We start from the raw sequence: 15055 nt of genomic DNA, 5'->3' as shown, positions 1-15055 counted from the left end.
CATAAAATGTTGCTGTTGTTCGGTTCGATCCAAACTCTTTATGACCCTGTTTCTTGACAGAGATACTGGAGTGCTTTGCCATTTCCTTCTCCAGCTCATTTTACAGATGAGGAAACTGAGGCAAACAGGGTGAAGTGACTTGCCCAGGGTCACACAGCTAGTAAGTGTCTGAGGTCAGATTTGAACTCAGGTTTTCCTGACTCCATACTCTGTCCACTGCACCACCTAGGTGTCCCATAAAACGTAATATATAATACATAGGATTGTAAAGGAAACCAATTATAGCAAAATACCCTTATCAAAAAGTGTATGTATATATAAAGATATATGAGTATATGTGCATATAAAGCAGGGTTCTTAAGCTGGGTGCTATAAACTTGTGTTTTTATAGGTTTATACCTATATATGACATATAACATGAGATATATGTTTGTACACACAAATATTATATAACATGTTATATATGCATAGATACACATAAACACATATTACATATAACATGCTATATATGTGAGATGTGTATATACATGTTCTCTCTCTCTTCTCTGTCTCTGTCTCTCTCCTCTCTCTGTCTCTGTCCCTCTCTGTCTCTGTTTCTCTCCTCTGTCTCTCTCTCCCTCCTCTCTGTCTCTCTTTCCTTTCTCTGTCTCTGTCTCTCCTCTCTCTGTCTCCTCTCTCTCTCTTTCTCTCTCTCCCCTTTCCTCTCTGTCTCTCTCCTCTCTCTGTTTCTCCTCTCTTTCCTCTGTCTCTCTCTTCTCTCTTTCTTTCCTCTGTCTCTCTCTTTCCTCTCTCTCTGTCTCTCTCTCCTCTCTGTTTTTCTCTCTTTCCTCTGTCTTTCTCTCTCTTTCCTCTCTCTGTCTCTCTCTCCCCCCTCCCCCCTTCTCAAGTTTACAGCACCCAGGTTAAGAACCCTGCTCTCATTATACAGCTAGTGCTCTGGCTCCAGTCCCTCGATGACCTCTCACTAGAACTATTTATAACAAATAGTCCCAGTGGGTCTCTCTGCTTCAAACGTCTGCTAAAATCTTCCTAAGGCACAGGGAAGGAGAAGGGGGGAGAAGGGAACAGTATTTATACAACACCTACTATGTGCCAGGCACTGTGCTAAGCATTTTTTCCCACTATAATCTCATTGGATCCTCATAACAACTCCAGGGGGTGGGTGCTGTTATCATCCCCATTTTACAGATGAAGAAACTGAAGCAAAGAGAGGGAAGTGATTGGCCCAGGGTCACACAACTTGTAAGTATCTGAGGCTGGAGTTGAACTCAGGTCTTACTGACTTCAGGACCAGAGCTCTATCCACTTGGCCACCAGCTGCCTCTAAAGATCAAGACCATGACACTCCCCTAGTCAAAAGACTTCTGAGGCTCCCTATTGCCCTTGGGATAAAATACAGTTTCACTAGCTTGGCTTTCATATTCTTCCACAATCAGGTTCCTTCCTCCCTTATCTTTCCAGCTTTACCATTCATCATTTCCTTCATACACTTCACATTCCACTTAAACTGGACCACTGATGTTTTCCTAAATTTGATGTCCTCTCTCATGTGTCCTGTGCCTGGAAAGAGCTCTCCCTCCCCCACCCCCCATGCTGTCTTTCACAATCCTAGTCTTCGTTTCCTCCATGAAGCCTTCCCTGGCTCCCCGCTCCTGGCAGTTGCAGTCTTGTTCCCCTTCCTCCAATTACCTTACATTTTACTGATGCCTGGGAGGCCTTTCCTGGCCTCTCGGCAGCTAGCACCTTCCCGTTTAGTGTTAGCCACTCTATGTATCTCTTTTACACCTATTCCTTTATGGGTTGTCTTGCCTGTCAGATGGTAAGCTCCTTGAGAGCAGGGACAGTTTTTTATTTTCCTTTGTATCCCCAGGGCACAGTGCTTGGCACACAGTAAGTGAGGACTTAATAAGTGCTTGTTGATCGACTGATTGATTAATGTGTATAGAGGCTTCACACTCAGCTCCCTCAATCCCTCTCTTCCCTCCCCCAGCCCGGCATGACAACTTCATATGGACACCGACTTTCATTCTTGCTCAGCACAGTCCCTTGCACCCATCATCAGCCATTGAGCACATTTGTTAGACTTTGTTGTTGACTCTGGGAGCCTTATCTTAGTTATTACTGGCTTCCAAAAGCCTCTGGCTTGGGGTTCTCCACGAGCCAGGTACACCCCACTTGCTATGACTGGGCATTCCTGTGGTTTGAGGAAGGGGCACTAGGCAGGTGGGTTAGGGTTAGGGTTAGGGTTCGTGGGTCGCTTCCTGACAACAGGGAGATTCCACCGTGGCTTGGGAGCCCTGGTGTGGGGGCCCCTTGGCCTTCATAGAGGTGGAGCCCCTCTTCCTGGTCTCCCATGGTTCTTTGACCACCAGCCTGGGTCTTGTGTCCTCATTCTGGCTGTGGGCCTGACCCCTAACCCTCAACCACTGGATTACTTCATGTTCTGGTCTCAGAGGCCTGGGCGGGTGGTGGGCCTGAGGGAGAGCCCCTGTGTGGCTACCAGAAGCTTCTGCCTTTGCTTCCCTTTTCTTTGTGTTCCTCTGGGTTTCTTTGCAGGTGGGGCAAGGGAGAGATTTGTGGCTGGTCAGGGAGGGTCAAGGTGATGATGGAGAGGGAGGGAAGAGCTTGTATTGCATTTGATCCCATCATAGAACCTTGAATTCTTGGCTGGGAACCAGAGCTGGGGGAGCACGGGATAAGAGGGCTGGTGATGCATGCCGGAAGGAGAGGGGAGGGGGGAAGAGGTAAGTGGGGTGAGGCCTGGGAGGATGTGGCAGGATGCTCTTAGCACAAGGTTAGCTACTGCACAGACATTCAAGAAATGATGGTTTAATCATCCCTTAATTAGGCTTTCATCTTTTCCTTGCTGGGCTCTCTCATAAGATCAGAGATTTAGAAATGGAAGGGATGTTAGAGGTCATGAAGTCCCGCCCTTTATTTTTCAGATGAAAAAACTGAGGCTAGAATGACTTGCCCAGGATCACATAGGTGGTAAGTCTCCAAGTCAGGATTTGAACCCGGGTCTCTCTGATCCCAAGGCCAGGGTACTATCTACACCCTTCTTAAGAACATCTCTTCCCATGTCCTTGCTCTGAGGTCCCCGGTCCCTTCCCAGGCCCCTCTCAGTGCTAACCCTAAGCGGATCCTCATCACTCACCCCTCCGGGGCTGGAAGAAGGTGTAAGGCAGCCTGGACCTTCCCAGGAGCAGCTCCGATCCTGACTGCCCGCCGTGGTCCGTCCTCCCCGTGAATACGGCAGCGTCAGCTAGCTTCCGCCTTCCGCCCTCCCCCCTCCGGCTCCCAGCCACCTCCCCCATGACTCCCCAGGAGCACCACCGTTCACACACTTCCTGCCCACAAGAAGTAGCTTTGCCCACGGGCGGCCCACATTGCCTCCTCTTCCCCTTTCTTCCTCTTTGCCGGTACCTCTTTCTCTGCCCAGTGGCTGCCCACCTGCCCCCGCACCAGGCCCTGCCCTTCCCTGGTTCTCAGAGGGTTTGGGGTTGGTAGGGAGCCAGGCAGGGTGAGAGACGGTCCCCACCCTCCCTCCCCAGCCCAGTGCCTCTCAAATCAGTCCTATGTCATCTCTCTTCCTCCATCTCTGCTGCTTCTCTGGGGGACCTCGTGTGGTTGATGGAGGGAGCTTGGGCACCCATTTTCTCCACTTTCCCACTGAGGAGTTCCAACTTTGGGGGCTCTTTTGCCCAGGGTGTGAATGTTTGAAGGATGTGCCTTGGTTGGGGGGGTGCTACAATTTGCAAAGACACCCATTTGATCTTCACAACTCTTAGGGGAATGACCCAGCGGAGACTGTTGTTTTTATTTACCAGGTGTAGACACTGAAAGTGGGTGCAGTGACTCACCCAAAGTCACAGTTAAGTCAGTGGTGGAGCCAGTAGAACTGAGATCTTCTGACTCCCAGCCCAGTCTGTTCTATTAGGAATGCAAGCTGGGAAATTGACCCAGGCTGGGAGTCCTGATCTCTGTCCTGTGTTTAATTAGAGGGAATGAGTGTAGTGATCTATGGGAGGGAGGGGCATGGATAAATGAGTCCCCCTAAGCCCTGGCTTGAGATCAGTGCCCCATGACAAGAAGAGAAATAGTTCTTTGCACCACAATGGAGAGAGCTCTCTAGGATCTAGGCCAGTCTAGACCCCATGGATGGGTCTAGATTACACAAAGCCATTGAAGGAAAAGAGTCCTTCTCTCCACAGGTCCCAGAGCTGAGGCTGAACTGACCAGCAGGACATCTCCAAATGATGTGGAACAATGTCCCTGCCAAGTCTAAATGGAGAACCAGGACCTGTGAGCTATAATTAGGGCAAGGCATTTGGGACTTTTCCTCAGAGCATTGCCATCCAGAGGGTGCACTTATTCTCTGTGATTTTCTGGCCTATCAGCCCCTTTTCTAGGCAGTTGTCATGATCTCCAAATCTACATCTGACACCTCATTTCCTTTCCTGGCTCCTGTTCACCATTCATAAGGGTCCTGTCCCTATCACACCCTTCTCCCAACATCCCCCTTTGCCCAAGCTTGCCTGTCACTTTTCCCCACCTAGCAAGGGTAACAAGGGCTAGACTCTCTGGGGAGTGGTCTACTTCCTCAGCTATCAGCTCCGCTGGCCAGATTGTCTACCATGCCTCCTCCCAGCCATGCCTCTGCCTCTCCCAAATGCATTCTCCCCAGGAGCAAGAATGGCTGGTTAAGTCTGGCCGGTGACCTTAGATCCTCAGCCCCCTGAGCCTTCCCTTCTTGCCTCAGGTCAGGCAGGGTCCAATGCTCTTGCCTCAGTCCTTCCTCTATGTACAAACTGAACAGACAGGCAGTAGGGTGAAGCACCCCTCTTGCTGCTAACACTTTCTTCTGGGACCAAAAGCTCACTTCCTGTTTGCTTAAAGAGGAAGCTGGGTGGTTGCAGGTAGTGAGTGGGGTGGAAGGGGCCTGAACTGAGAGGGAAGGGAATAGGTCTCCCCAAAAGGGAGGCTCAATCTCGGGGTTCTTGGCTCTTAGCCCATCGCCATCAGATACACCCTCACACACGCTTCCACAGCCCCCAAAGTATGGGAAATATCAGGGTTGTCAGCACCTGTGTCCTCACTCCCTCTTCAGATGTATGTTGAGTGGCTGGGTTGGCCACCACCACCGGCAACAGGATGTCTTGGGGTAATGAGGCAGGATACCCGGGCTAACAGGTTCTAGGGTTGCCCTGGGCCAACATGCATCTAGTTTTACTTCCTTTTGGGTACTCATCCTTTCTGAGAAGACCTCACAGGAGCCACATCCTTCTATTCATGGAAAGAGACTCACAGCTGCCCACTTTCCTTCCCATGAATGTGGACAGATTTATCCCTCTTCAAGAAGCCCTTAATGTACCGACTGGCCAGTCAAGCAGGTGGGCAAAGCCCCTTTCTCTCCTGAGACCATAAGCTCCCTCTTTTCCTTCTCTTACCCATCTGTCCCCTCCTCCTCAGTCTCCTTTGCTGGGTCATCACGTGTGTCCCATATGGGCGTATCCCACTACTCTTCTGGTCTCCCTTCTCTCTCTCTCTCTCTCTCTCTCTCTCTCTCTCTCTCTCTCTCTCTCTCTCTCTCTCTCTCTCTCTTTTTTTCGGTGAGGCAATTGGGGTTAAGTGACTTGCCCAGGGTCACACAGCTAGTAAGTGTCAAGTGTCTGAGGCCAGATTTGAACTCAGGTCCTCCTGACTCCAGGGCCACCTAGCTGCCCCTTTCCCTTCTCTTTCTATGCTCTCCCCTGCCCTCCCCTCCCTGACTCCTCCTCTTTCTCCCTCTGTGATCTCATCAGCTCTCCTATATCCAATTATCTCTATGCAGAAGACTCCCAGATCTACCGATGTCGCTCTCATCTCTCCCTAGAGCTCCAGTGCTGAATCTTCAGTGGGCTATTGGGCATTCCTACCAGGCTTTCCCAGGGTCATCTCAAACTCACTGTGCCCCAGACAGAATTCATTATTTCCCCCCTCCCCTCTCTTCTGACCTTCCCTGTTACTACTGAAGGTAGTACCAGCCTCAGTTTCCTCATCTGTAAAATTCACAAGGGAATGGCAAGTCCCTCCAGTAAAGTAAAGGTGAAGTAAATTCAAAAGATAGTCATAAAATTTTAAATTAAAAAAATAAAGAAGTAAAAATGCCTGGGAAGGATGACATGTTGAGTCCCCGAGAAGCTTATTGGGAGTTCATTTGTCAGATACTTTGAGGAAGGCGAGAGCATTGGAGAAGATTCTAGGAGGGCTAGAGAGGACAGCAAGAAGGTGTAGGGGGGGAGGGGGGCAGCTAGATGGCGAAGTAGATAGAGCACGGGCCCTAAATTCAGGAGGACCTGAGTTCAAATTCGGCCTCAGACACTTAACACTTACTAGCTGTGTGACCCTGGGCAAGTCACTTAACCCCAATTGTCCTGCAAAAAAAACCCAAACAAACAAAAACAAAACAAAAAACAAACAAGAAGGTGTATGGGGAGACAAATCTGTGTACCTCCCAGTTATGCCTTATTTATAGGTAGCAGATAAATCTCTTTCTTCATTCTCAGGTCCATGATCTGAATTCCCTTTGTCCTTTCTTGGAAAAGAATGGAGCATCCTGGTCTCTTGGTACCCAGGCATCACAGGAGGGGAGGGTCTAAAGCAGACTTTAGGCCAGATGGGTGAGGTAACTGCAGGGAAGGTATTCCAAGTACCTGCAATTTAACAGGCATTAAGAAACACGAAAATCTGATGATTCTAATGCAATCATTCATTTTGGAGAGGTAGTGAGGCAGAATCTTTGAAACTCTGAGAGAGGAACAGAAGGTAAGTACTGTTTAATGTCTAGGTGGGAGGGGCTAGCCATTTGTAGCAGGATTTGTGGGGAAATAGAAGTTTCCCCTGCCCAAACATGCCTCCTTTACCACATTGCTATTACTGTGTCTGCTATTTCTACCATTAGCCACTCCTTAGGGCTGGGGCATCAAAGGATGATGCTGAATAATGCAAATATTTCCTTGAGATATTGATATATTAATCATTACTTGCCATTAACATCTGATCATAAATTATCCACATTGAGGTACAAGGGTTCTTAACTTGAGATCCATAAACTTGTTAAAAATTTTTTTTTGATAGCTATTTCTACATATTTGGTTTCCCTCGTAATTCTGTATATTTTATGCATTTAAAAAGTGGATTCTCCTGGAGTCAGGAGTACCTGAGTTCAAATGCAGCCTCAGACACTTAACACTTACTGGCTGTGTGACCCTAGGCAAGTCACTTAACCCCAACTGCCTCACCAAAAAAAAAAAAAAGTGGATTCTGAAAGGGGTTCATAGACTTCCCCAGATTGTCCATGACACAAACAAGATTAAGAACCCTTGGATCAGGAGAAAACAAGGTTGTCAGGGTAAGGGAAAAGGGACCTTTAAGTTTTGCTGTTTATAAATGTCTTTATAATTTTTTTTTTTTTTGGTGAGGCAATTGGGATTAAGTGACTTGCCCAGAGTCACATAGCTAGTAAGTGTTAAGTGTCTGAGGCTGGATTTGAACTCAGGTACTCCTGAATCCAGGGCTGGTGCTCTATCTACTATGCCACCTAGCTGCCCCTTTATTATTTATTTATTTATTTTGGTGAGGCAATTGGGGTTAAGTGACTTGCCCAGAGTCACACAGCTAGTAAGTGTTAAGTGTCTGAGGCCAGATTTGAACTAAAGTACTCCTGAATCCAGGGCCGGTGCTCTATTCGCTGCGCCACCTAGCTGCCCCGACCTTTAAGTTTTGAAAGGAGAGAAATAGAAAAAAATTCATAACATAGCAATGATGGGGAGAGGCTTCTAGAGAAGACAGGCCCAAGGGAAACTGGAGGACTTAGGTGAGGGGCAGGGCAGGCAGGGCATGCCCAAGATGCACAGTAGAGACCACAGAGCATCACCTTAATGGGGTGTTTATGGAGGTTTTGGAACATAAGCCCTGAAAACAAGCTTCATTTCTTTCATGATTTTGCAGAGGCCTTTTGCCCATAACCATTAAGTCATGGGATTCCTAAAGGCCCTTCAGGATTGACGATGGGGAGGGGGCAGTAAAAGAGTAGGGGGCATTAGAGAGGGCCCCATGGAGCCTAGGTGGGGGTGGGGGTGGGGGCTCAGTAGTAGGATGTCAGAAGGGCCTGCTTAATGGCCTTAGTGCAGTCACAGGGAGCAAGAGATCACAGGACCAGGGGGTGTTTGGTCCAGAGCTTGAAGGGGCCTTAGGGGCCACCTAGTCCAACAGTTATGAAGTGATTTGTCCAAGGTCACACAACTAGTAAATGCCAAATGGGGAGGGGAGATTCTGACTCCAACTGGAGCTTTCTGAGTGCAGAAGGCTTAAGTAGCACTTTCCTCCCAACACCCCCCTGAGCTAAGCAGCCCAAGGATGGAGGAAACTGCCTGACTTATTGACGCCAAACAGGAATAGCCTGAGGGTCATCTACCCTTCTTTAGAAGGCTCCTTCTACTATGTCCTCCCCTCAAAGACATTTTGCAATTTCCTTCCTCCGTGTCTTTGCTCAGGTCATTGCCCCTTGTCTAGGAAGCCTCTGACTCCTCTTTGTCTGCCCTTTGAGGCCCGGCTCCAATTCTTTCCCCTTTGTCTGGATTTAAACCAGAGGGCCAGGTTCTGCTACTGCCTCATTGTAGGGCCTTGGGAAGTTATTTCACCTGTATGGCCCCAGATACTTATCTGTAAAATGAGATAGTTGGTGCAGATGCCCCTAAGGTATGCTCCTGGCTCTAAATCCTAGGACAGCCCAATCATAAAAACAACCGGCATCTATTTCACTTCCAATCCCATCCTCTGCAAGGGGTCCTTCCCCTTCCCCACCAGCACCTTTCCAGCATGGGCAAAACTGAACTCATCGGCTTTCCCTCCAAACCCTCCCCTCTCCTGAACTTACTGTTGAGGGGTGTAGGGGGGCATTCGGGAGGACCAGCACCTCTGGTGTCCACCTGTCACCCACCTCTCACCTGTGGCTCCAAGAAATGGCCACACCCCAGTAAAACTGTCTGGCAGACAGGCTGAACCAGGCTGAGGGCAACCAACAGGTCCCAAAGCTGTTGGTGAGTTAGGGGGATGTCTACTTGAAGTGTGTGAAGACTGCTCCCAGGGGAACGAGTGGATGAGAACATGTTGTTCCAATGGCCATGAAGACAGCTGAGCACTTAGAGCTTGGTCAGACATTGAAGATGCCACGGTCATTATCTACTGCCTCCCGGGCCATGCCAGTCATTCTGACATTTGTCCTGCCACTGGACTTCTGATGACTCAGGTAGAGAGAGTGACGACTTCGTGCACCTCTGCCTCACTTAAATCTAATTCACTTGAAAGCTAAGACATTACCCTGTAACAATGACTGTCGAGGGTACCGCCCAGCCTGTAGCGATCTGGTCTCCCAACCTCCACACCTCACTCACATCCTCTCCACAAATCCAATCCGTCACCAGGACTTGTGGTTTCTGCCTGTCATAGGCATCCTCTTTTCTCTGACACTGCCACCACCCTGATGCAGGCCATGTTACCTCATGTCTGAACTCTGCTTGCCTCTCATCCATTCTCCATTCAGCCACCAAAGGGATTTCCTGAATTTTTTCCTCCAACTAAGTCACCTCTACTCCCCTACTCAATAAACTCCAGAGGCTCCCTATTGCTTTCAAGATCAAATACAACGCCCCCCTAGTTGGCTTTTAAAGCCCTTCACAACCTGGTCCCTTCTTCCCTTTCCAGTGACCTGGTGACATCAGCCTCCTTGCTGTTCCTTGAATAGGACAATCCTCCTCCCAAATCCAAGGTTTTCATTGGCTTTCCCCCAGGCCTGGACCGATCTCTCCTCATTTCCACCTCCTGGCTTTTCCTGACTCAACTCAAATCCCACTGTCAGCAGGAGGCCTTTCCTTCCCTTGCTCCCACACTGCCAGGGCCTTCCCTCTGGCCTGCCTCTCCTCCCATCTATATTGGGTATGTGATGAATGTATATGATGATGCATGCTATCTCCCCCTCTACAATATGAACTCCTTGAAGGAAGTGATTGTTTTTCCCCTTTTTTTAAATGCGCTTAGCACAGAACCTGGCATCCAGTAAGTGCTTAATAAATGCCTGCTGACTCGACTCGCTGGCTCTTTAAGGTTTTCAAGGTCCTTCCCTTACAACAACCCCATTTACTAACTAGCACAATATGATTCCATAGGTCCATGAATCCCTTGTGATTACAGATCCTTGCAGCATCAAAGCCAGGTGTAAACCCAGATCTACAGGTTTAATGTTTGCTCCTTTACAAGGCCTTGCTTCCTGGCCTTCTAAGTTATAACGCCGTGTTTGTGTGCTTTATTTTCCCAACCAGATTGAAAGCACTTTAAAGGCCGGGGCCATGTTTTCAAACTGTTTTCCCTGCAGAAACAGGTGTATATTTTCAGTGTGGGCTAAGTATTTGTTGTTCAGATGAGCTAGCCCATCATTCCACAGATTAGGAAACAGAGGCTCGGAGAGTTCAAATGACTTTCTCAAGGTCACACAGACAGTAAGTGACAGGTGGGATTTGAATGCAGATCCTCTGACTCCAGTGCCAGTGTACACTGTGCCAGGCTGCCCAGTCAGTCAATCTGAGGGCAAAAATAGGGTTTAAATTCTGGGGCTCTTAGCACCAGCTGCCAAGCCCTGCTTTCAGTGGAAAGAGGGACTTAGCATAAGGCAAATGAACACCACAACTGGGGAGTTTGGGAGCATGATGTTATTATTGGGCACTGTTGGCCTGATCTGGGGTTGCTCCCCCACTCAACCTTCCTTCTACTGCCTCTCTCCCTTGTTCAAATCCTGCTCCGGTGGTGGTGGGAAGCTTGTCCTTTATCCTGGATCCATGGCCTTGCTCTACCTGCATGCTGGCTTTCCCTTCAAGAGACCACGTCCTTCTCCTGGTGGAGACCCCACCCTCTTCCAGCATCCTCTGCTTCTGTTAGATTCCCTACATTCTTTTCTCTGCACATGCTGTCTTCCCTTCCACAATATAAGTCCCCTGAGGGCAGGGACTTTTTCATCCATGACTTTGCATATCTAGTGCCTAGCACGGTGCCTACATGGTACCTAGTAGGTGCTTAATAAATACTTGGCTCTTGATCATCCATTCCCCACAACTTGATGGGGGCAAAGGTAATGTGAGAGGTAGCTAGTGGTTCAGTGGATGGAATACTGGACTTGAAATCAGGATGACCTGGGTTCAAATCCAGCCTCAGACACTTTCTAGCTGTGGGACCTTGGACAAGTCACTTAATTTCTGCCCGACAAAATGGATCCACTGGAGAAGGAAATGGAAAACCACTCGAGCATCTTTGCCAAGAAAACACCAAATAAGATCACAAAGGGTCGGACATGACTGAAACAAGTGAACAACAACAACAAAAGGTAATGCAACACAATGGAACAAGTATTGGCCTTGAAATTGTGGAGATCTGTGTTCTAATCCTACCTCAGACACTAGCTATGTGACCATCTAAAGTTGCTTCATGATTTCCAAGGTGGAGCCAAGATGTCAGAGGAAAAGTCAGTAAACTCTCAGAACTCATGACATGATCACTCTAAAGTTGCTTCACCTCCCTGGAACTCCATTTCCTCATTGGTTTAATAAGGGGGTTGGACTAGGGAAGATGTCCTTGGAGGTCTCTTCCAACTCTGCTATCCATGAGCCTTCAATCACTATCTAGGATCAATAATCCGGGCTATTAATCCAGGACTCTCTCTCTCTCCCTCCACTCTTCATCATGTATAGTCCACACCATCCATCTCTACCACTCTTCAAACTACTGGTCGTACACAGGGCTTGGGACATAGAAGGATTAGACAGAGAGGCAGGAAGGTATTAAAATTTTTAATTTTAATTTTAAAGTCTGGGTCTCCCCGTGATATAGGCTGGAAGTGTAGTGAGTGGTTCCTCACAGGCCTAGGCCTTCTGTGATTGGCACGGGACTTTTGACCTACTCTGCTTGACATGGGTCTGTTTGCCCCCTCCTTAGACGACATGGTGTCCTGCCCCCTTTCCAGGGGCTCAAAGTATTAAAACTGAACTTGGTGCATATACCCTATTGGCTTTACCACTCCCAACACCCAACCTCAAGAGATCTGCCAACTTCAAACTCCTTAGTAGCTGAAACTACAGGAATGAGCCAGTACCACCAGAATCTAGATCCATCAATTTTCTGTTTTCTTCAGTTGTCTCTGAGTCTCTGTGACCCCGTTTGGTATTTTCTTGGCAAAGATAGTGGAGTAGTTTACCATTTCCTTCTCCAGCTCATCTGACAGATGAGGAAATGGAGGCAATCAGGGTTAAGTGACTTACCCAGGGTCACACAGCTAGTAAATATCTGAGGCTAGATTTGAATTTAGGAAGATTAGTCTTCCTGACTCCACATTCGGTGCTCTATCCACTAGCCACCAGCTTTTCTTAAAAGCCAAATAAAATCCCCGCTTCTCCAGGAAGCCTTCCCTGATCTTGGTCAGTAAAGACCTTCCCCTGCAGACCTTATAAAGCATTGGTTTTTACCTCTCTAATGTACTTATCATGCAACACTGTACTTGGGTTTTTTTTTTTTACAGGTAATTAAAACAAGTTTGTTTTGAGCTCCATCCCTCTGCAGCCTTTTCTGAGTTCACCACATAGATCTGAAGTCTGCCTCATCATGAATTCACACCAGTCACCTTCAGCCTGGCCTTCATGACTTCTGGGGGAGAGGGGGGGATGTTCCACAGCCCTGAGATTCTTCAGTCCAGTCTCCTGTCCTGCATTCCAGGCCTTCTCTCTCTCAGTAAGCCCCGTTTTTCTCACCTCTCTTTCCTCTACAGTTAGATGCTGGTACCTACTACTTTACAAGGGAATGGTGGGAATATCCTAAAACATCAACAATTCCCCTTCACACATTAAATTAAAAAGTTTTGTACAAACAGAAGCAATGCATCCAAACAATTCCCCTTCAGCACATCATAAGCAGCAGTACCATATGTGGGAGGCCTTTTAGTTTTTCTAGAAATATTAGGAAATATAATTACTTCCCTGCGCTAAAAAATCCTTGGAAAAATGCCTTGGAAAGATGAATGATGTAGGCCTAGGATAAAAAAATTTCTCATAGGGAAATGGATGAACGGTAACTATCTTTTTTTTTTTTAAAACAAAGTGTAACTCTTGTCTTGTTTATAGGCAAATAAACCTAAGTTAAAATCTAGCTTCAGACACTTACTAGCTGTGTAACCTTAGTCAAGTCACTTCATTTCTGTCTGCCTCAGTTTCCTCAGGTGTAAAATGGAAATAAAAATAGCACCTACCTCCCAGAGTTGTTGTGAAGATTAAACGAGATACTATTTGCAAAGTGCTTTGCATGCCTTAAATCCTTATATAAACAATAATAATAATTATTATCATTATTATTGCCTCACCACCTACCTTGAATAATTGGTGTCAGGGCCCACCCTTCTCTATTGATAAAAGATATTAATATCTGTCTCAGAGATGAGGTCCTTTTCTTTACTCAGGGGGTGGTCCAAGAGAAATTAAGAATGTTTCTCAACAATTCTAGACCATTAATCCCAACTGCATTTTCATATATTGTGATCCTTTCCTTGTTTAAGATTCCTATAAATATTACCTGAAATTGTCTTGATGAAGAGAGTCATGTCAGATGGCATGGGGGACTGTATCAATTGTTCCCTCTCCAAAGCTAGAAATACCTTGGAGATAGATTAATGTTGAATTAACTAAAATTATTTCTGGCAGATTTGGGCCTAAATCAATAAGTACTGTATTAGCATAATTTTGTCTGGGTCAGGAGTTTGTGGTGCATGCCTGTAATCGGTTTCTGGGAGGCTGAGGCTGGTGGGTGCCTTGAGCTGCCAACTAAGCTGATAGGATGTCTATACTAAGTCCGGCATCAATATGGTAGTAGGGGGGTGGGGGGGGGTAGAGGAGGCCACCAAAAGAGAGATTAACCAGCCCAGAGAGGAGTCAAAATTTCTGTGCCAATTAGTAGTGGGATTGGACCCATGAGTGGTCTTTATACTTTAAGTCTGGCTGAGGTAGGGATACATCTATACACATCTACACACACACACACACACACACACAACCATATGTTGTGTGTATACATATAAACACATACACACATTTATAAATCTCTATACAGTATACATATGCATGTATATATTTATTATATTAATTTATTGCATTAATAGCATACGGCAATTAATTACTGTATATTATTATGCATGTTTGCACATTATATAACATACATACACATACATATAAAAACACATCTACACCTTCTTGTGTACATATGTATATTTATATATATATATATACATATATTCACATATACACAGAGATATATACACATACCTATATACATGTACTTCTATCTTTTTTGTCTTTAACAGATGTAGGGGAAAGAGCACTAGCCCAGGAATCAGAAGAATTGTTCTTGTTCATTCTTTATTCTCAGGGAGGACCAATGACATCACAGTCATCGAAGTCCAGTGGCAAGACACAGGTCAAGAAGACTGGTGATGGACAGGAATGCAGTGGGTGACCTTGGCCTTTCTAAATCAAGGTCTTTCCCAGGTCTCAGTATGTGAGGCAACACCCATTCAAAGACTAAGGGCTAGGCAAGGATGAGACAAAAGAAGGCCTCATTTACCATCATAAAAATATCAGTCCAGGAGGGGAAGACCCTGAGAGTTTCTGGCCAGAACAGAAACCAATTACTATGTATAGAGCCCCATGCTCCATCTTCTTGGCTGTGTGACTATGAACAATCTCTAAAGTTCAGTCTCCTTATCTGTTAAATGAGGCTCATCAGGCAGCTAGGTGGCACAGTGGTTAGAGCACTGGCCCTGGATTCAGGAGGACCTGAGTTCAAATCTGGCCTCAGACACTTGACACTTACTAGCTGTGTGACCCAAAATGAGGCTCATGTTGCTAGGCCTACCAGCTCCAGGGGACCAGGAGGATGGAGATGCTGATAGACATTCCTGTCCTGCAGAAATGGATATTTGATCATT

The 15055-nt window shown here is 46.8% G+C and overlaps 1 protein-coding gene across 5 annotated transcripts in view; it reads right to left on the bottom strand.

The window, feature by feature from the left end:
- The window catches only part of PSD4 (pleckstrin and Sec7 domain containing 4), a 64863-nt gene that overhangs the window by 29744 nt on the left and 20064 nt on the right, over positions 1–15055 (bottom strand). For 2 of the 5 annotated variants that reach the window (XM_043986679.1, XM_043986681.1), the window contains one exon: positions 6494–6695. The exons of 2 other annotated variants lie outside the window; for them this stretch is intronic. The gene's annotated coding sequence lies outside the window, so the exon portion shown is untranslated. Of the gene's footprint in view, positions 1–3157; positions 3262–6493; positions 6696–15055 lie in introns of those variants that run through there. One more of the 5 variants, XM_043986682.1, reaches the window with a different exon arrangement.

The sequence above is a fragment of the Dromiciops gliroides genome, chromosome 2, assembly GCF_019393635.1.
Source record: "Dromiciops gliroides isolate mDroGli1 chromosome 2, mDroGli1.pri, whole genome shotgun sequence".
In the NCBI taxonomy this organism is placed as follows: Eukaryota; Metazoa; Chordata; class Mammalia; order Microbiotheria; family Microbiotheriidae; genus Dromiciops; species Dromiciops gliroides.
The sequence above is the reverse complement of the archived record's forward strand: the minus strand, read 5'-3'. Positions and strand labels throughout refer to the sequence as shown.